Source organism: Capra hircus, chromosome 2 (genome assembly GCF_001704415.2).
Source record: "Capra hircus breed San Clemente chromosome 2, ASM170441v1, whole genome shotgun sequence".
NCBI lineage: Eukaryota > Metazoa > Chordata > Mammalia > Artiodactyla > Bovidae > Capra > Capra hircus.
This window is the reverse complement of record NC_030809.1, coordinates 81311974-81334077: the sequence shown is the minus strand read 5'-3', so window position 1 is coordinate 81334077 and position 22104 is coordinate 81311974. Positions and strand designations below refer to the sequence as shown.

Genomic DNA, 22104 nt, shown 5'->3' with positions numbered 1-22104 from the left:
TCTGCCTGCAATTCAGGAGACTTGGGTTCAATTTCTGGGTCGGGAAGATTCCTTGGAGAAGGTAGTAGCAACCCACCCCAGTACTCTTGCCTGTTGAATTCCATGGGCAAGGAGCCTGGTAAATGAGTTCATCTTAGTGCACTGTTGGTCTCTTTGTTTATCCTAACTACTTTTCATGGGGACCTTGTTTTAAAAGATTCATTTATTGGTTCTTGTTTGGTTGGAGGGAGGTAAAATGAAAGTATTGAGGGGATCTCAACTTTACTTGATAGAATTGTAGCTAATCTTTCAAGTACATCAGGTTTGGGAACAAAATGAATTTTAGGGCCACAACTTTAAAACTGGACGTTTGTATGATTTATCGAATTAGAAAAATCTACCCGAGATAAAAATTCCACTCTCTTGAAGGAAATTGTTAATCAAGAAAATTTAGCATATTATAGCATTCGTTTATAGGAACATGTGTTTTTCCATATTGGGCTTCACAGGTGGTGCTAATGATAAAGAACCCATTTAACATTGCAAGAGAATTAAGAGACATGGATTCAATCCCTGGGTCAGGAAAATCCCCTGGGGAAGGGCGTGGGAACCTACCCTAGTATTCTTGCCTAGAGAATCCCCATAGACAGAGGAACCAGTCCATGGATTCGCGAAGAGTTCAACACAACTGGAGTGACTTAGCTTGCACATGTCTGTCTGGCAGTAGCTGAACTGACTGAGATGTGGTGAAAAATTCTTAGATGAATACAAATTCTTTATGGCTATTCTTTGGGACTTCATAGAAAAACTAAAACAATACACTCCTATCCAATCTGGAACTGATTTACTGCCTTTCAAGAGGTCTTAGGTACTCATATATCCATCTGATGTTTTCATTGCTTTATTTGATATGCACATTTCCTGGGAGATCTAATTTTATTTGTGCATTGCTAATGCATTACATTTCAAGCTGTGTTTTGATTTCTCAAACTGGCAAATTTTTACACAGCTCTATAAATTTCTTATTTAGAGGAAAAACTATAGAATAAAGCTGAATAAGCATATTCCTGAGCCCACCCGATTTAAGGATGTAGCAGAATAGGAAATAGCATTTGTGAAAGATCCGCAAACTATGTTTGGGTAAAGGGGTGAGAGGTGTTGTATACACGCCTAGAGGAAATGTGATCATCAGAGTGGTCAAACTTTTAGATTTGCCAGGAGTTAGTGGAACAGTTACTGCTTCACCTCTTGCCAAATGTAATATTACCAACTTATTATTCATATATTCATTTGAGAAAAAGACTGTCACATTTTTTCTCTTTCAAACATTTGCCAAATAAATATATGCTAGTGACTTTCATGATGTTTTATTCACCTCTGTGAAGCCTAGCAAAAGCTAGAAATAAGAAGTTAAAATCAATTTGTTAATCAAAATTCATTGTTGAGGGCTTCCAGATTCTTTTCACTAACCTCTCACTCTTTGTGAAGAAATTTTATTGTGAGTAGTTAATATTTTATGGGAATGCTGTCAGCTTCTTACAGAACCCAAAGGAGTTATATATTTTTCTGACATATGATCTTAATTCCCATCAGTATGTTCAATGTCAGCATCTGTAGAATTCTTTTTATTTAAAAAAAAAATTAAAAATTCCAGACTTGTCAAATAAGGATAACTAGCATGCTTCAGGAAATGCTTATTACTCTGGGTGAATGCTTGGGGACCAGAGAGACAGATATGACAAAGGATGCCTCTTAGTGGTTTTCTGGTTAACATATTTTTTCTCTACTTATTAAACTCTTCCTGGAATGAGAATTTTGACAACTAGATTTGTACACCTACAGATAAAATATTTTGTACTAGAGCAAAACACACACGTATCCATATGTGTATGTGTGTGTATATGTATCATATGTGTGTGTGTGTATATTAGTCACTCAGTTGTGTCTGACTTTATGTCCCTGTGGACTATAGCCCACCAAGCTCCTCTGTCCATGGGGTTCTCCAGTATATAGTATATAGTATAGTATATAATACTATACAATATGTGTATATATATATATATATAGTTATACACATATAGTATAATGTAATATACATTTCCTTCCCTGGTGGCTCAGACAGTAAAGCATCTGCCTGTAATGCAGGAAACCCGGGTTCAGTCCCTGGGTTGGGAAGATCTCCTGGAGAAAGAAATGGCAGCCCTCTACAATACTCTTGTCTGGAAAATCCCACGGACGGAGAAGCCTGGTGGGCTACTGTCCATGAAGTGGCAAAGAGTCAGACATGACTAAGTGACTTCACTTTCACTTTCATATATAAAGTATAGGATACTATATGTTACAGTATTATCTGAAAACTGATCATGTATTATTGATAAAAATGAAAGAAGAGTTTCAGTTAAAAAGTCAAATTGAGGAAAATCCAAAATGTTTAATATTATACATGATGGATATTTCTATATTTATATGGATATTTCTATATTTATTTTATTAAAAATAAAATCTCTCCAGAATATTACTCATGTCGCAAAGTACAAGAACAAACAAGAACTTTGGAATGTGTTCTTTACTCTGTGACAGGTTTTAAGCCAACCAGGATCTGATAAGTTTGTTTTGCTTTTTAAATTATTTTTCTAAGAACCATGAAAAGAAGCATAAAATGACCTCTACTGGCAAGAGGGAGTTGGACTGATAAATAATCCTTGCAAAAGACAGCATTGGTTTAATAGTGAAAAATTATTCAGTCAACTAATTTGACTGACCTTTTAGCTAAATTGAATGAATCATCCAGGTTTAGCATAAAGTAAACTCAGAAGCTAAGCATATAGTAATTAGTTATTCTGTTGATGGTTTTTTAAAAAATTTTACTTTATTTTACTTAACATTACTGTATTGGTTTTGCCATACATCAACATGAATCCACCACGGGTGTACATGTGTTCCCAATCCTGAACCCCCCTCCCACCTCCCTCCCCATACCATCTCTCTGGGTCATCCCAGTGCACCAGCCCCAAGCATCCTGTATCCTGCATCGAACCTAGACTGGCGATTTGTTTCTTATATGATATTATACATGTTTCAATGCCATTCTCCCAAATCATCCCACCCTCTCCCTCTCCCTCAGAGTCCAAAAGACTGTTCTATACATCTGTGTCTCTTTTGCTGTCTTGCATACAGGGTTATTGTTACCATCTTTCTAAATTCCATATATATGCATTAGTATACTGTATTGGTGTTTTTCTTTCTGTCTTCCTTCACTCTGTATAATAGGCTCCAGTTTCATCCACCTCATTAGAACTGATTCAAATGAATTCTTTTTAATGGCTGAGTAATATTCCATTGTGTATATGTACCACAGCTTTCTTATCCATTGAAAGAGACATGTGTACCCCAATGTTCATTGCAGCACTGTTTATAATAGCCAGGACATGGAAGCAACCTAGATGTCCATCAGCAGATGAATGGATAAGAAAGCTGTGGTACATATACCCAATGATGGTTTTGTTATTGAAAATACATGTTGTTCCTGATTCAGCATCAGGGAAGATGTTAGCAAATGGTTTCTTCTAAAAAGCATGTTAAGCCTTCACTCATATCAGCTTTACTTCATCAACAGCTAGGTTCTTGGCCATCATTTGGCTGCGATTTCTAGAATCAAAGATTTAAAGTGAAGTTTTATGGTTGGCATGTGTTTCCCATATAGAATTTTGAAATACTAAGGTCTAACTATGAACTTTTGATGTGGCTATGAATTTTTAGTTTAGACTTTTCCTTAGTTTAATGTCTTACATTTGAATCACTTAAAGATCACAGTTAGAAAAAGAAGGAAAAAAAAAAAAGATCACAGTATAAGCCACAAGTTTAGTCCAGAAATATATTTATTTTTCCATGTAAAATCCTCGTTCCCTTTTTTTATGTGATAAACATGTTCCATATTGATTATTATGAGATATTTTAGACTGTCAACACATATTTCCTTAAAAAGCTACTATGAGGCAATAGAGGTGCAACTGAAAAAAAACAGCAACAGTATAATTAAAGAAATAATCCTCAGAATTTGAGAGTAGGATATTTCTTTGACATGGTTTTAAGATCTATGTTAAGTCAAGGCAAACAGTGCAATTAAGATGTTAAAAACTGGTGATAATGTGAATAATTTGATCATGAACAACCAAAAATCCCTACAATCTTAATTCATATTTCAGGGGACTTGAATGGTGGTCCAGTGGTTAAGACTTCACCTTCTAATGCAGATGGTGCAGGTTCAATCCTTGGTTGGGAAACTAAGATGCCACACATGCCTTGCAAACAACAGGAAAAATAATTCATATTTCAATAAAGCAACACAAAATGATAGACTGAGACAAATTTTTCATTATTTGTAGACAATGTTATTATACACCAAAAAACCCCTAGAGAGTCCACTGAACAAATTTTAGAATTAATGAGAAAATTTAGCTAAGCATTGCATACAAATTATGGAAGCCTAAATAACTAAAATAATTGATATCAATAAGAAAATGGACAGTCAGATCAGATTACTACCCCCAAATAATGACTTAGTGAGTTAAAAGTTTCATTACCATGAATTAAAACTGAATACAAGTAAAATGGTGAACATTTCTTTAAAAATAATTATCTTTTCATAGTATCTTTGCTATACAAAATTTATTCTATCATAATCTTCATGCAATTACATTTATTGAGTACCTACTATGTGTCAGGCACTCCTATAGGCATCTAGATGAAGTCAGCAAAAGAGACTGGCAAAAGACCATATCTGTGTAGATTTTGCCATGAGTTCCTGCAGAGTCCTTCTAATGTTTGAATGTGTTATATATTTTCCTTTTGTTTTCCTAGCTCAGTCACTTTACCCTGCCAGCATGGGTATCCATTCTTATTTCTGTACTGTTGATCTTTTCATTCCACAAGCTGTTAATATATTTGTATGCATATTCTTGAAATTATGCATAGTGCTCTGATGGGTATGTTTATTTTTAATGCACCCAACTGGTTCATTATAAACTTCATGCTCTTTCTTACATATTTTTAATTCTACATTTTATTTTTAAGATCCATGCATTCAGCTGTATTTCTCCTGGATGATGCCCCACTGTGTGTGTGTGCTAGTCACTCAGTAGTGTCCAAGTCTTTCTGACCCTGTGGATTGAAGCCTGCCAGGCATCTCTGTCCATGAGATTTTCCAAGCAATAATACTGGAGTGGGTTGCCATGCCCTTCTCCAGTATCCCATTGTATGGCTATGTAAATATCATATTATTTTCCACAGGTGCCCGTAGTGATAGACATCTAAGTTGAAAACAACATTCTAATGTAAATACTGTTATCACAACTATCTTTCTGTGTATGATATGCCTAGATGGTTTGTTTGGTTTGTCTAAGACATATCTGGTCCATGTCTGTGTCCTAGAATATTTAATCTTCTCCTTTTACTCTCTTCCAATGTCTCTCTGTGAGAGACTTCTCTGGGATGTATACTCAATATTGGAATTGTTTAATATTGAATATATACAAAAGTATTATTCTTCAGAATGAATAGCTTTACCAGTTTATAGTCCATCCAGTTTTTCTTGACTTTATGTTATCCCAGTCCTCAAAATTGATATTTATTTGTCATTTACATTTTGATAGTCAGAAATATTTCATCAATATTATGTCACACATTTTCCTACTAGTGATGTAGATTATGTCTCTATATTTTTAAATGCATTTTAGCTCCTATTTTCATAGATTGCTTATTAATATACTTTGCTCCTTCCATATTGACATAAAATCTTTGTTTTTTAATTTGAAAGATTCTTTTATTATATAAATCATCTTTGTTTGATTTTAAATGCTGTAAATTATGCACTTTGCAGAGATGTGGGTAGACCTTGAGACTGTCATACAGAGTGAAGTTAGAAGGAGGGAAACTAATATCATATAATATGACTTATATGTGGCATCTAGAAAAATGTTACAGATGAGATTATTTACAAAGCTGAAATAGAGGTACAGACATAGAGAACAGATGTATAGATATTGGGGGGATAGAAGGGTAGAATAAATTGAGAGATTGGATTGACATATATGTACTACTGTGTATAAAATACATAACTAATGACAACCTATGGTATAGCACAAGAAGGTCTACTCAGTGCTCTGAGGTGACCTAAATGGGAAGGAAAATAAGAATACACACACACACACACACACACACACCACACACACACACACACACACACGTACTGATCTCTAGGGCTCAGTGGTAAAGGGTCTGCTTGCAATGCAGGAGACCATGGTTCGAACCCTGGGTTGGAAAGATCTCCTGGGGAGGGGAATTGCAGCCCACTCCAGTATTCTTGCCTGGGAAATCTCATGGAGCCTGGTGGGCTAGCTGGGGATTGCAAAGAGTCAGACATGACTGAGCTACTAACACACTTTCATACACATATGCATATATATAGCTGATTTACTTTGCTGTGCAGGAGAAACTAACACAACATTGTAAAACAACTTACACACCAAAAAAATTAATCACAAATAAATTAAATGGTGTAAATAACTTTCACATTTTGTCCATGGTATCATCACATTAAAATCTGTAATTGTGCTCAGATATATCAGTTATATCCCCTGAGAGTCACAAAGGCATTCTCATATTTTGAACTTAATTACCTTCACATTAGGTAGGACTGAAGCTTCTTCTTGTACATGACGTTAGATAATTTCTTCCATGTAGTGAGTCAGATTGATTTTTTTACCCAATATCTTTAATTAATGTAACATTTACAAAATATTCCATTCAGGTTTTTAATTGTATCAGGTTGCCTTATGCATAAAAGTCTGTTTTAGAGCTTTCTATTCAGTTCCATTGCAGTGTATGATTTCTTAAGCTATCCTACCTCTTTTAAATATAATACTTTATGTACTTAATCACTGTTATGTTTGACTTTTTGCGACCCTAGGACTGTAGCCCACCAGGCTACTCTGTCCATGGGGATTTTCTAGGCAAGAATACTAAAGTGTGTTGTCATGCCCTCCTCCATGGGATCTTCTCAACCCGGGGATCAAACCCAGGTCTCCTGCATTGCAGGAGGATTCTTTATCAGCTGAGCCACTAGGGAAGCCCAAGAATACTGGCGTGGGTCGTCTGTTCCTTCTTCAGGGGATCTTCCCTACCCAGGAATCTAACCAGGGTCTCCTGCATTGCAGGCAGATTCTTTACCATATGAGTCGTGTAATATTTGATAGGAAAAAATCACTAATTTGTTTCACTTTGCACACTGGTTTTAGCCTTCTCTTGACCTATTTGCTTCCATAATTTTATTTTGGTTAAATCAATTGTTAAGTTTCAAAACACTGCTGGTATTTTGAATGAAGTTGAATTGGTCTTATAAATTGCTTTGATGAGAATTAATGTTTTCATAGTAGTCATATCATACATGAATATGTATATCTCTCCACTTATTCAGCACTGTTTAAGAGTTTATTCGTGATGACCTTGTGCATTTATTGTTAGATTAATTCTTAGATATTCTATATTATGTTTTTACGGTAAATGAAATCTTTTTAGTTAGCTGGTGAAACTTCATTTTGGTTGTGATTTTATCTTACAATCTCATAAGCTTGTTGAATTCTTATTAATGCTAATAGTTTTAAAAATACATTCCCTTATATTTTCTATATAAATGATCACATAATTTGTAAAAGTGAAACAGAACAAAAGGATAAAACAGTAATACCTCTTTCAACTTCGTGTGCTTGCCTGTTTCTTGTCTTGTTCAGTTACCTAGAATCTTGGGTAACATATCATAAAAAGCAGTCGCACTCACAGAATTTCAAAGACATATATAAAAAAAATTATTTTCTAAGTACATAGGGTACTATATAATTTTATAAGTAACATTTTTCTAGTTAAGAAAAATGCTATTTTTAGGTTTTAATTTTTTTATTTTTGTTAATAGTTATTTTACATTTTATCTACATTATGTGTTACTGCAGGTGATAGTATAATTGTGTCATACTTTATTAATATAGATAATTTTATTTATGGGTTTTCTGACATTAAATAACTCTTGAAGTAGATTCTGCTTAATCATACTTTAATATTTATATTTTAGAATACTATTAATTAGTTTAATTATTGTTATATTTAAGAGCTTTATAAAAGTTCATATATAGCTATAATTTATTTTTCTTGTACTGTCTCTGTGTGGTTTGGATATGAGGAAAAACAGCCTCCATTCTTTTTTTTTTCAGTGTAATATTTAATCTAAAGGTAACATGTTTCAAAAATACTTTTAAAATATATCTATAAAATTGTGGAGACTTTATGAGCAATTTCAGTTTGAGTTTTGTTGTCATTTCAAATTATTTTATGATTAATGGTTTATTGCATTTTTCTCCTTTTATCATTTATCATATTTTCCTAGAAAATCATCAATTTTAGCTAGGCTTTTCAATGTAATGGTGCATTATTTGTCTTATTATTTTATAAAGTAAAATGTTTGCAATATCTACAGCTACTTCCTAGTTTTCTCTCTGTGCTTTTTGGCCTACTAATCTCACTTTTTCAGTTCAGATTCGCCAGAATTTTGTCTTTGCAAAGTTGTGGGTTTTTTATTATTTCTTTTAAGTTTTGCTATTTATTTAATTAAATTTTACCTTCCCCTTCCCCCATTCTTTGTCTTATTTATGATTTTCACACTTATTTTTAATTTCCTCTTGGTATCAGGAAAAATCCATGACCAGCTGATTCAACTCACTATTTTTTCCTCCAGGTTAATCTTTCCTGCTGTTCAATTTATAAATTAAATTCTCTATTAATTATAGTTATACTCTTTCTACTTAAAAAATAATAGCTTGCTTTTGTTTTATATTTTCCAACCCTCCTGATCTTTCTTATTTATAATATTTTAGATTCCTGTTCTTTTTCCTGCCTTAATTCTGTTTCTGATATGTTATTATATATATTGTCTTTCTTTTTTGATATTTGCATTTCTCTGATATTGCCTATGTTTGCTTGTGGAGTCTTAGCCTTGGCTAGAAATATTCACCTTCAATGAGGCAAAAAATACTAGGGTCTTTGGTTTTATCTTCTCCATATGGCTTTAGGTAGGAGGAATTTACAATCCAGTATGACAATCTGGCCTAAAACACTCCTATTACCATCTCCCTAACCAGCTACATAATTTCATACTAGTATTTTAGTAGATACTAATCCACCTGAGGGCTTCCCAGGTGGCACTAGTGATAAAGAGCCTGCCAGCCAACGCAGGAGACTTAAGAGAGGTGGGTTCGTTCCCTGGGTTGGGGATACACACTCCAGCATTCTTGCCTGGAGTATCCCATGGACAGAGGAGCCTCGTGGGCTACGGTGCATAGGGCCACGAAGAGTGGGACATGACTGAAGCAACTTAGCATTCACACTTTCAATCCACCTGAAGACACAAATAATTTTTATTTTATAGAAAAATATACAATGTAATTCATTTGTTTTATTAACCTGGAAGCTTCTCTGACTTTTCCAAGTGTTAATCACTCTGTCATGTCCAATTCTCTGTGACCACATGGACTGTAACCTGCCAGGTTCCTCTGTCTGTGGGATTTCCCAGGCAAATATCCTAGAGTGGCTTGCTCTTTCCTTCTCCAGGGGATCTTCCTGACCCAGGGATCAAACCCAGGTCTCCTGCATTGTGGGCAGATTCTTTGCCATCTGAGCTACCGGTGAATTCCTCAAAGGAGAAAAGTCTCATTGTGTTGAACTGTTGTAAGGTATAAGATGTACCTTAACACTAATTGGAAATGCAATGGTTTTGTTACTTTTCCAATGACCATCATATTTCTTTTATTTTCTTTTTTAACAAATTCTCTCCATCTAACTCCATGGTGTTTTATATTTTACTTTAATCCTAATCTTATTTGCCTTTAATTTTTAAGATAATATAATTGTTCTTTCAGAAATTTTTGAGAGGATTTATAAGAAAAAAGAGAATGCCATGTCATATTGATAAATTCAGTCATGTCTTTCTTGAAAAAAGCAAAACACAAAACTCTGAACATGGAAGATTACTGAAATACTATTAGGGAGTTTTGTCATGTTTTCCTAGAAATTGACCATAACAGTGATAAATCATTTACAGAAAATTTTTGCCGTAGATTAATTAAGATTATCTAATTGTGATGCTGATGAAAGAAAAGATATTTAAATAGAGTAAGAGAGATTAAGTTCTTGAGAAAAGTTCAAGATGTTGAGAATGCCAACTAGTTGTAGGGCAAACATGAATAAATTTTGGAAATTCCAAATTCATTGGAATCAGAGTCCAGTCTTGTGTATAATCATAGAATCCACATATTTTTAGAATATGGTATCTTTGGTGTATGATTATAGTAGTGTAACAAGCAAATCATGAAATTCTAATAATCATTTAGCACCTAACAAAACCATGGCATTTCCAATTATTGTTAAGGTACATCTTAATTATATAACTTTATAACAATGTAACACAATGAGTCTTTTCTCCAGTAAAATCTAAAATGATGACACTGGAAAAAAATTGTTCTAAGACAAACAGGTTTCAGCAATTTTTCTTCTATATTTTTATCATATATATTGTAATTTGGTAGATAAAATCAATACTGCTTTTAAATTTGACATAAATAAATTTGCTCATTCGCTCATTTATCTGAAAAATGTTCATTGAACACCTACCATACACATATCACTATTATTAAGTGCTGGGTTATTGTCAGTGACACAACAGAAACTATCACTGTTTCATGGGGCTTGTAGGTTGGTAAGAGAGATAGTAGTTCAATGATTAATTACAAATGGGGTTATTTAATTTCAGTTTTGATAGTAGCAGAAATGGAAGGGCTTAGAACCTTAAAAGCGAACTGAAGTTGGAAGAAATAAACTATTGGTGAGCAGGAAATGATGCTTCTCTGAGTGAAATTTAAAGCTGGATCTGAGACATGAGTGAGAGCTTGCCAGGAATTAGGTAGGGAGCAGGGGAAAAGAGAATTTTAGTCTCCTAACCCATAACCCTAGTGAATTAAAAGGGTGAGGTCAAAGTGTAATGGTTACTATCAGCTTTTCTTCCTGGTTTGTTTTCATTGCTGCTAAGGGAATGGGAAGGGAAGAATGTGTCTAAATAGGATCTAAAGCAATCTGCGATGAAGGAATGGATTCCCATTTGTATTGGTAGGTTTAAATTGTCATGCCCGCTGGCTAGTGTTATTGTTCCCTGAATAAAGCATTTGCTGAGTAAATGAGGTGAAGAGCATACAATGTCGCCTGTTGCCTAGCCACTCAGACTGACTGCCTCAGAAAGGAGGCCAGTGGTTAAAAGGATATGGAAATTTTCTGCCTCCAACTGCAGGTCAAAAACTGGACAGTTAGAACTAGATGTGGAACAAAAGACTCATTCCAAATCAGGAAGGGAGTGCATCAGGGCTGCATATTGTCACCCTGCTTATTTACCTTACATGAAGAGTACATCATGTGGAATGCCAGGCTGAATGAAGCACATGCTGGATTCAAGATTGTTAGGAGAAATATCAATAAGCTCAGATATGCAGATGATACCACCCTTATGACAGAAAGCAAAACGAACTAACAAGACTCGTGATGAAGTGAAAGAGGAGAATGAAAAAGTTGGCTTAAAACTCAACATTCAGAAAACCAAGGTCATGGTATCCAATCCCATCACTTCATGCCCAATGGATGGGAAAAAAATGGAAATAGTGAAAAACTTTATTCTTTTGGGTTCCAAAAATCACCGCAGATGGTGACTGCAGCCATGGAATTAAACAATGTTTGCTCCTTGGAAAGAAACCTATGATCAACCTAGATAGCAGATTAAAAAGCAGAGACATTACTTTGCCAACAAAGGTGCGTCTAGTCAAAGCTATGGTTTTTCCAGTAGTCGTATATGGATGTGAGATTTGGACTATAAAGAAAGCTGAGTGCCCATGGACGGAGGAGCCTGGCAGGCTGCAGCCCATGGGGTTGCTAAGAGTCTGACACGACTGAGCGACTTCACTTTCACTTTTCACTTTCCTGCATTGGAGAAGGAAATGGCAACCCACTCCAGTGTTCTTGCCTGGAGAATCCCAGGGATGGGGGAGCCTGGTGGGCTGCCATCTATAGGGTCGCACAGAGTTGGACACGACTGAAGTGACTTACCAGCAGCTTAGCAAAGTATTGATGGTTTTGAACTGTGGTGTTGGAGAAGACTCTTGAGAGTCCCTTGGATTACAAGGAGATCCAACCAGTCCATCCTAAAGGAAATCAGTCCTAAATATTCATTGGAAGAACTGATGCTGAGGCTGAAACTCCAATATTTTGGCCACTTCATGTGAAGAACTGACTCATTGGAAAAGACCCTGATGCTGGGAAAGATTGAAGGCAGGAGGAGAAGGGGCCAATAGAGGATCAGATGGTTGGATGGCATCACTGACTTGATGAACATGAGTTTGAGTAAACTCAGGAGTTGGTGATGAACAGGGAAGCTTGGTGTGCTGCAGTCCATGGGGTCTCAAAGAGTCAGACATGACTGAGCAACTGAGCTGAACTAAATCCTGGGAAAGCTCATCCAGTAGCATGCAGCTTGATGTAATATACCTTGTCTTCTTGTTAAACTCTTGTTTAAATTGGAGAATAATATCTGCTATAGGCTGTCTTCAAATTCTCTCTGTGATACTTCTAATTTTTTAGTTATGAAAAGGATGGTAAGCTATAGAGAAAATATTTTTCCATTCTATTATTGAGATGACATAGGTTTTTAATCTGCAGATTATCTTTTGTCCCTCAAACAAAAGTTTTATAGAACATAGATGAGCTGTACCATCATGATGTTAGATTCTTATTCAGTGCACAACTTAGTTTGTGATCATGCATTTAATTAAAATACAGTTATTAGCCTTGGCATTATCTTGTGTACAATATGGTTAAACAATTTCTAAAAGGTTCATTGGAATTACAGGGTGACCTCTTTAAATGAATGGAATTCAAGACAGCCTCATTCTATAACAAAGATGAATTATATATAACCAAATCCCATTTTACCAATGTATTTAAGTGCTTCATTCCAGAGTATTATACTATCTGAATAGTATTGCAAAAGATTTGCCATAAAGGACAGGGTCAAAAATACTTCAAGTGCATTCCTAAATATAGCCTAAATATCATGTGTGAAATAGTCATTAAAGCAAAGAAGAATAGAGGAAACCATCTGAATATAAAAAGGAGCTAAGCTTTTTAAAGAGATTTCTAGTATATATTCAAATAGGCCCAAAACATTGAGTTGTGTGTCTAATTAGTGTTATTTTAATAATGATTAAATATTTTTATAGTGGTTGCTATATATTTTAATATTTATTCCTATTAAGCCATGGTGTTAGTTTTCAAATGATTTACCTTTGATATGAAATATTTCTGGGATTTTACTTGAAGTATTTATTGTAACCTACTAATAAAATGAGATTTATATAATTGATCAGAATTCTGTTCAGTTCAGTCCTCAGTCATGTCCAGCTCTTTGTGTCTGCATGGACTGCAGCACGCCAGGCTTCTCCGTCCATCACCAACTTCCGGAGCTTACTCAAACTCATGTTCATTGAGTTGGTGGTGCCATCCAACCATCTCATCCTCTGTCGGCCCCTTCTCCTCCTGCATTCAGTCTTTCCCAGCATCAGGGTCTTTTCAAATGAGTCAGTTCTTCGCATCAGGTGCCCAAAGATTTGGAGTTTCATCTTCAGCATCAGTCCTTCCAATGAAAATTCAAGACTGGTTTCTTTTAGGTGGACTGGTTGGATCTCCTTGCAATCCAAGGGACTCTCAAGAGTCTACTCCAATATCACAGTTCAAAACCATCAATTCTTCAGTGCTCAGCTTTCTTATAGTCCAACTCTCACAGCCCTCCATGACTACTGGAAAAACCATAGCTTTGACAAGGCGGATATTTGATGGTAAAGTAATGTCTCTGCTTTTTAATATGCTCTCTAGGTTGGTCATAACTTCTCTTCCAAGGAACAAGTGTCTTTTAATTTCATGGCTGCAGTCACCACGTCCAGTTATTTTGGAGCCCCAAAAAGTAAATTCTGCCACTGTTTCTACATATATTTGCCATGAAGTGATGGGTCCAGATGCCACGATTTTAGAAAAAAAAGATAGTTCCAGAAAAAAACATCTACTTCTGCTTTATTGACTATGTCAAAGCCTTTTACTGGGTAGATCACAACAAACTATGGAAAATTCTTCAAGAGATAGGAATACCAGACTACCTGACCTGCCTCCTCAGAAATCTGTATGCAGGTCAAGAAGCAGCAGTTAGAACTGGACATGGGAAAACAGACTGATTCCAGATCAGAAGAGTATATACAAGGCTGTATGTTGTCACCGTGCTTATTTAACTTATATGCAGAGTACATCATGAGAAATGTTGGACTGGATGAAGAACAAACTGGAATCAAGTTTGCTGGAAGAAATATCAATAACCTCAGATAATGCACCACCCTCAGGGCAGAAGCAAAGAAGAACTAAAAAACCTCTTGATGAAAGCGAAAGAAGAGAGTGAAAAAGTTGGCTTAAAACTTTCAACATTCAGAAAACTAAGATCCTGGCATCTGATCAGAATTAGTTGTGCACAGAAATCCCATGGACAAAGGAGACAGGTGGGTTACAGTTGATGGAGTTGCAAAAGAGTTGAACACAACAACTAAACAACAACTTTTTAAACAACAACAACTGTTTGAAATGTATCTGGTAATCTTCAAAATAAGATATATATTGATTAAATGACCAAGCTTTCTTGGAAAAATATTTGAACTTCAATAAATAGAAGTATTCTTTCAGATTGTTTAAATCCATTCATCCAGTTATTAATTCCAAAATATTAATTAACAACTTACTTTGTGACACACATTATATTATGATATAAATAAAATAGCTAATAATAATATCTAACATTAGTTGAATACCTATTTAGTCAAGAACACATCAAAACATTTTATTTGCAATAAAGTATCCAATCCAAAAACTACCATGTAAGGCAAAAACTATCATTAATCCCTCCATGGATAAGGAAAGCAATACTGAAAGAGACATGAAATGATTTGGCAATGTTTACCTAACAGAAAAGTGGTAAAATTCATATTTAGCAAAACTCTAGATTAGAATGCTTTTAATAGTTAAGCTCTTCTTTCTCTATGAAGGAGAAATCCCTAAGGTTTTGCATAAATTATAATACATCATGAACTTTTGAATTAATATAATAAGGAATACAAACACATGAGTAGATAATTACAGTTCACTGTGATAAAACTTTTATCAGCCAGTTGTAGGTGTTTAGGCAGAGTATAGAAGCAGCCAGTGGTGACTTTCAGAGTACAGTCTCTTGCAACAGCAGTTTTCTCCCTTAAAAAAAAAAAAGTCTTCCAGTTAGCAACCAACTATTAAGATACTAAATAGAACCTAATGGAAGCCTATACAATTTGTAGATCTCTTCTTTAAGAGAAAGAAATTCTTAGTTTTAGGTTTTTTCCTCAATGCTTTTTACTTTTTAATACTTGCTGTAGCTCAGGGATTGCCAGCCTCCAGGCCACAGACCAGTACCTCCTGTGAGAACAACAGCAACATTAGATTAGAAACAAATGCACCATAAATGTAATGTGCTTGAATCATCCTGAAATCATCCCCCACCCCAGTCTTAGGAAAAATTATCTTCCATGAAGTGAGTCCCTGGTGCCAAAATGATTGTGGTCTTTCAAAAATGAATATATATTAATATTGATGTATATCTGTGGCCTTTTCATGTTGATGTATGGAAAACCATCATGATATTGTAAAGTCATTATCTTCCAATTAAAATTAATTAATTAATTTAAAAAGAATAATGCATATACACAGCAAAAATTAATATATGTTAATATGTAAACTCAATCATTATTTATACTTAGATTGGTTATTGGAGAAAGATGTATATTTATTATTGTGTTTTCTTGCCATAATATAATACATTTTAATTATTATATGCTTAATAATTTCAGCAGGTAACACTCTTGCTTCTATTACATGAGGAAATTAAATATGGCAAGAATCCATCTTGTCCTCCAAGGACATGATTACTTATAGATTTTTTCAACTAGCTAAATCAGTTTATAGTCACTCACTGTCTTCCATGTATGGTTCATGAAGTCCTGATTGTTGTTTAACTATTACTACATCATGTCATTCATCCTATTTTCAAGCAAAAGTATAATATAATAAAAAAGAGCAGTATTATCTGGAAAGGCATTAATAGCAGTGAAGCTGTGATTAAATACAGAAGATAAAAGACTGGGAAGGGGGCATTTATCCAGAAAAGCCAGACAAAGAACTCTTCCAATATGCATACATAAGGAAAATATATTTTTGTATTGTTTTCCAATTTAACACTCAATTTTGCAAATATAGATATATATTTCTGTTATATAACAAGTGGGCAGCTGCTGATATGTGAATTATTTTTATATCATTTAGAAATTTATATCATTTTAAAATAAGGCAGTCATTTTTATATCCAAGGATTATAATCATTTCATAATTGAAATTTAAGTTATTTTGTACTCATAGGAGTATCTTTCAATACTTATCTAAATTTTAATTAATTGCATCATTGCTTACCATTGGTCCAACTAGAACTACTTTTTTTTTTAGAACTATTTTAAAGCTTCTTTTAAAAAATTATTGGGATATAGTTGACTTACAATGTTATGCTGGTTTCAGATGTACAACCAAGTGAATCAGTTATACATATACCTATATCTACTCTTCTTTCAGATTATTTTGCCACATAGACCATTACAGAGTATTGAGTAGAATTCCTTGTGCTATGCAGTAGGTCTTTATTAGTTGTGCATTTTATATATAGTAGTGTGTGTATGTTAATCTCAATATCCCAGTTTACCCCCTGCCTACTTTATCCCCTAGTAACTATACGTTTGTTTTCCACATCTGTGACTCTATTTCTGTTTCATCAATAATTTCTTTCATACAATTTTTATCGATTCCACATATAAGTGATATGATATATTTGCTTTTCTATGTCTGACTTACTCCACTCAATATGACAGTCTCTAAGCCCATCCATGTTTTGCAAATGTGTGTGTACAGTCACTTGAGTCATGCCCAACTCTTTGCGAGCCTATGGACTGTAGTCCATCAGGCTCCTCTGTCCATGGGATTCTCCAGGCAAGAATACTGGAGTGGGTTGTCCTGCCCTCCTCCAGGGGATCTTCCTGAACCAGGGATTGACCTGCATTTCCTACATTGCAGGCAGAATCTTTACCCACTGAGTGCTACAATTGACATTATTTTGTTCTTTTGATGGCTGAGTAATATTCCATTATATATATGTACCACATCTCTTGAGACCCGGGTTCAATCCCTGGGTTGGGAAGATCTCCTGGAGAAGGAAATGGCAACCCATTCCAGTATTCTTGCCTGGAAAATCCCATGGATGGAGGAGCCTGGTGGTCCAAAGAGCTGCAGAGTCAGGCACGACTGAGTGACTTCGCTTTCACTTTTCACCACATCTCTGTCTATTCCTGTGTTAATGGACATTTAGTTTGCTTCCATACCGTGGCTGTTGTAAACAGTGCTGCAATTAAACATTGGGATGCATGTATCTTTTCAAATTATGGTTTTCTCTGGGTATATGCCTAGGAGTGGGGTTGCTGGGTCATAAATGTAGCTCTATTTTTAGTTTTTAAAGGAACATCCTTACTATTTTCCATTGTGACTATACCAAATTGCATTCCCATCAACAGTGTAGGACGATTCCCAAAGGCTTCTTTAAAGAGAATGCTCGTTTGAAACAAAACTACGTTAACTTGGAATCTACTGAAAGACAACTAGCTACTTTGTTTTAAAGATATATCAATTCTAAGGCCATATACCACATAACCAGTATGAATATTTTACTTGTGGTTGGAAAACGAATTTATTTCTGAAAGAGAAACAAACAAACACTTTCCCACCCCCTCAGAAGCATTAGGATCAGCATTTTTTTTTTTTTTCTATTTCTGCTTCAGAATCAGGAGCTTTTATTTATTTTTTTTTCTCTTTTCTTTTTGCTTTATTTCTCCCCCCCCCCTTTATTTTAATTTACAATACTGTATTGGTTTTGCCATACATTGACATGAATCCACCACGGGTGTACATGCATTCCCAAACATGAACCCCCCTCCTACCTCCCTCCCCATAACGTCTCTCTGGGTCATCACCGTGCACCAGCCCCAAGCATGCTGTATCCTGCGTCGGACATAGACTGGCGATTCGATTCTTACATGATAGTATACATGTTACAATGCCATTCTCCCAATAAGGAATTGTAGGTACTGTCATTAAGAAATGTGATTTTGTAGAGACAGCCCATACCTGTATTGTAATAGTGACCATGTACAACAATCATCTTGAGAAATTTCTTTAACTCTGTTGAGGGGGTACACATCCATTAAGTCATTAGTAATCTTTCATTTGAAGCCATAGATTAAACTATTTCTCTATCAAGTTAAATAGTTTTGTTTTGGTAACTTTTTTCTAGCAATCCATCTGGTTAGAACATTTTTTTCCCAAATAACCCTTTGGCTGAATAAGTCATCTCCTTCAAATTCATATCAATTTTTACTTTACTTCCACGCTCCCCCCAACTACATACTCCCAGAAAGCCCTGCACTCCCCTTTTATTCTTATACTTCTTTTTTTCCTACAGCATCTACCATAAGGTTGCTAAATTTAGCAAATAAAAATATGGTGTGCCTCATTAAATTGAATTTCAAATAAACAGCAAATATATTTTTAGTGTATGTATGTCTCACAAAACATGCAATAAAGGACATACATATACCAAAAAGTTATTTCTCATATATCTTAAAAACACATTTACTTTTAGAAGTATGATAGTCCTTTATTTTATCTGGAAACTCTAACTTGTAACCATCAAATATGTTTATTGACTTTACAAATGTTAAATCCATAGTTTTTGTCTCCCATGAGACCTGGGATATCTGACTTTTTTTTTTTTAATCAATTTTCAAGTAGCTGAAACAGACTGGACTTGAAGCCTATGCTCAATAAATACTTGGAGGATAAAATTTGTTTTATTTATTTATAAAAATTTTTATTTTTACTTTATTTTACTTTACAATACTGTATTGGTTTTGCCATACATTGACATGAATCCACCATGGGTGTACATGAACCTAAAGGGTTTTTTTTTCCTAACGTAATCTCAGTATATACACTTGATTCAATTTTAAAATTCACTTTAATAGTTAATTCTTATTTTATATGATTAATTAATGAGCATGAAAGTATTTATTTTAAAATTCATTACTTAAAATGAATTTTAATGAAAAGTATTAATTAAATTCAAATCTTCTATGAACTATTTTTTGAGATGACTAAACTAAAGCATGGGTGCAATCTAAGAATGAATTCTTTCTGGAAGGCACAAATACTCATTTCAGTACTATTATTTTTTTTTTTATTCAACCAGTGCTGAGGAGATTCAAGTATGAGGATTATTATGATAGTGAATCATAAATGTCTTTCATTTGGCTATATCCCATTAGTTTATGATGATGAGTAAACAATTGATCTGTGCTTTTTGTTAGGATCAATCTATGGTGGGGAGTTTCCAGAAAGCTCTGTGGTAGAGAATCTGCCTGCCACTGTAGGAGATGTGGGTTTGATCCCTGGATCATGAAGATACCCTGAAGAGGGAAATGGAAACTCATACCAGTATTCTTGCGTGGAGAATCACATGGATAGAGGAGCCTGGCAGGCTACAGTCCATGGCATTACAAAAGAGTCAGACAAAACTTAGCAACTAAACCACAACAAATCTATTTTGGATTAAGCAGCCTAATTATTTTTTCCTAAGTTAATATCTCTAGGGTCTCTTTCGAGTTCATTTTCCTTCTAGCAGAATGTAAAATAGGTTTTCCTTACTTTCATCAGTTCAGTTCAGTTCAGTCACTCAGTCCTATCTGACTCTTTGCAACCCCATGAACGATAGCACGTGAGACCACCCTGTCCATCACCAACTCCTGGAGTTTACCCAAACTCATGTCCATTGAGTCGGTGATGCCATCTAATCATCTCATCCTCTGTCAACCCCTTCTTCTCCTGCCTTCAACTTTTCCCAACATCAGGGTCTTTTCAAATGAGTCAGCTCTTCGCTTCAGGTGGTCAAAATAGTGGAGTTTCAGCTTCAACATTACTCCTTCCAATGAACACCCAGGGCGGATCTCCTTTAGGATGGACTGGTTGGATATCCTTGTAGTCCAAGGGTCTCTCAAGAGTCTTTTCCAGCATCACAGTTCAAAAGCATCACTTCTCCAGCACTCAGGTTTCTTCACCGTCCAACTCTCACATCCATACATGACCACTAGAAAAACCATAGCCTTGACTAGACGGACCTTTGTTGACAAAGTAACGTCTCTGCTTTTGAATATGTTGTCTAGGTTGGTCATAACTTTACTTCAAAGGAGTAAGCGTCTTTTAATTTCATGGCTGCAACCACCATCTTCAGTGATTTTGGAGCCCCCAAAAACTGTTTCCACTGTTTCCCCACCTATTTACCATGAAGTGATGGGACTGGATGCCATGATCCGGTAGTAGTTTGGTGTATGGATTCATTTAGTGGTTTTGGTTTGTTGTTGCTGTTTTTTGTTGTTTTTTTTGTTGTTGTTTTGTTTGGTTGCCAGTGCAAAAGAAGATTCCCATGAGTCTCAATTTGAGAATTTTTTTTTTTAATGATCTAGATGAATTTGGAATCTCCTGTGGCATATATTCTCTTGTCTCATCATTTGGACTGCATTTACAACTTTTAAGAATGCTCAGTGCTACATGTATGAATGTACACATATGAAAAGTCAGTTACATATGTTGTAATTTTGGCTTGATATAAACTTAATGTATTCTCTCTATTGACTGGTGATCGCATTTGAAAAGATACATGGCTAGCAGTAGTGCCACAACATTTATTTCCCATACAGTATCTTCTCTCATATAAGTGCTTCCCTGGTGGCTCAGACGGTAAAGTGTCTGCCTGCAATGCAGGAGACTGGAGTTTGATCCCAGGGTTGGGAAGATCTCTTAGAGAAGGAAATGGCAACCCATTCCAGTACTCTTGCCTGGAAAATACCATGGACAGAGGTGCCTGGTAGGCTACAGCCCATGGGGTGACAAAGAGTCAGATACAACTGAGCGACTTCAGTTTCTTTTTGTTTTCTTAAATCCAGTAAGAATAGCATGAAGTTTTGTTTTGTTTTTTCCCAAGATGAACCGTCTTCGGTGCATTATAATTCTGGTTGTACCTATCAATATAAACATTAGAAAAAGAAAAAACAAACAAAAACAAGTCAATATTCTTTCTCGGTCCAAACTCAGAAATCTGAGATCGTCTGGCTCAGTAGTCCCCCGGAAATACACTGCTGCTGTAATTATTCAGCTTCCACTTTTTTGAAGCCGCATTGTGATATTCCTAACAGAGAATGGAAAGCACAAATGCTAGTCTGAATTTCAAGTTTCACAATCAGTTTTTCCACCTACACTATTTAAATATCCTGTTCTCTATTGCTTTAGAAGGGTTTGTGATCCAACTCCACTGTGAAACATTTTGTATCCTAGAAAGGAATGGATTTCCGTACTGAATAAATTCAGCCTGCCTTGAGAAATAGTTCCTCCAGTGAAAAAACAAATAAGTAAATTTCATCCTAAAAGGTTACAATTTGTGTATTTGTGCCCAATTATCATATCATTGAGGCATGCTGAAACATCCAGCCAAAATACAGAGAAATGTCCTTTACAGGAGGATCAATGAGTATGTATGTGAGAAGTCAAATGTCCAAATATGCTGACTATAAAGGAGAAATATATTTAATTGTGTGCTTATCACTTATTCCTTAATTTTGTCTTCCCAAAGGCTTAAAGAAATCCAGGCTTATCATACTTTAGTAGAGTGATTAGAAGGAAGAATCAATTTGTTTATGCCTCCAATGGTAGTTATTTGATTTATTGGTTGTCCTGTCTGTATTCACTAGACTATGAGATAGCTTATAGATTACACTGATT

At 35.1% G+C, this 22104-nt stretch overlaps 1 protein-coding gene across 1 annotated transcript in view; it reads left to right on the top strand.

Moving 5' to 3' along the window:
* LRP1B (LDL receptor related protein 1B) overlaps positions 1-22104 on the top strand; it is a 2198408-nt gene that overhangs the window by 309703 nt on the left and 1866601 nt on the right.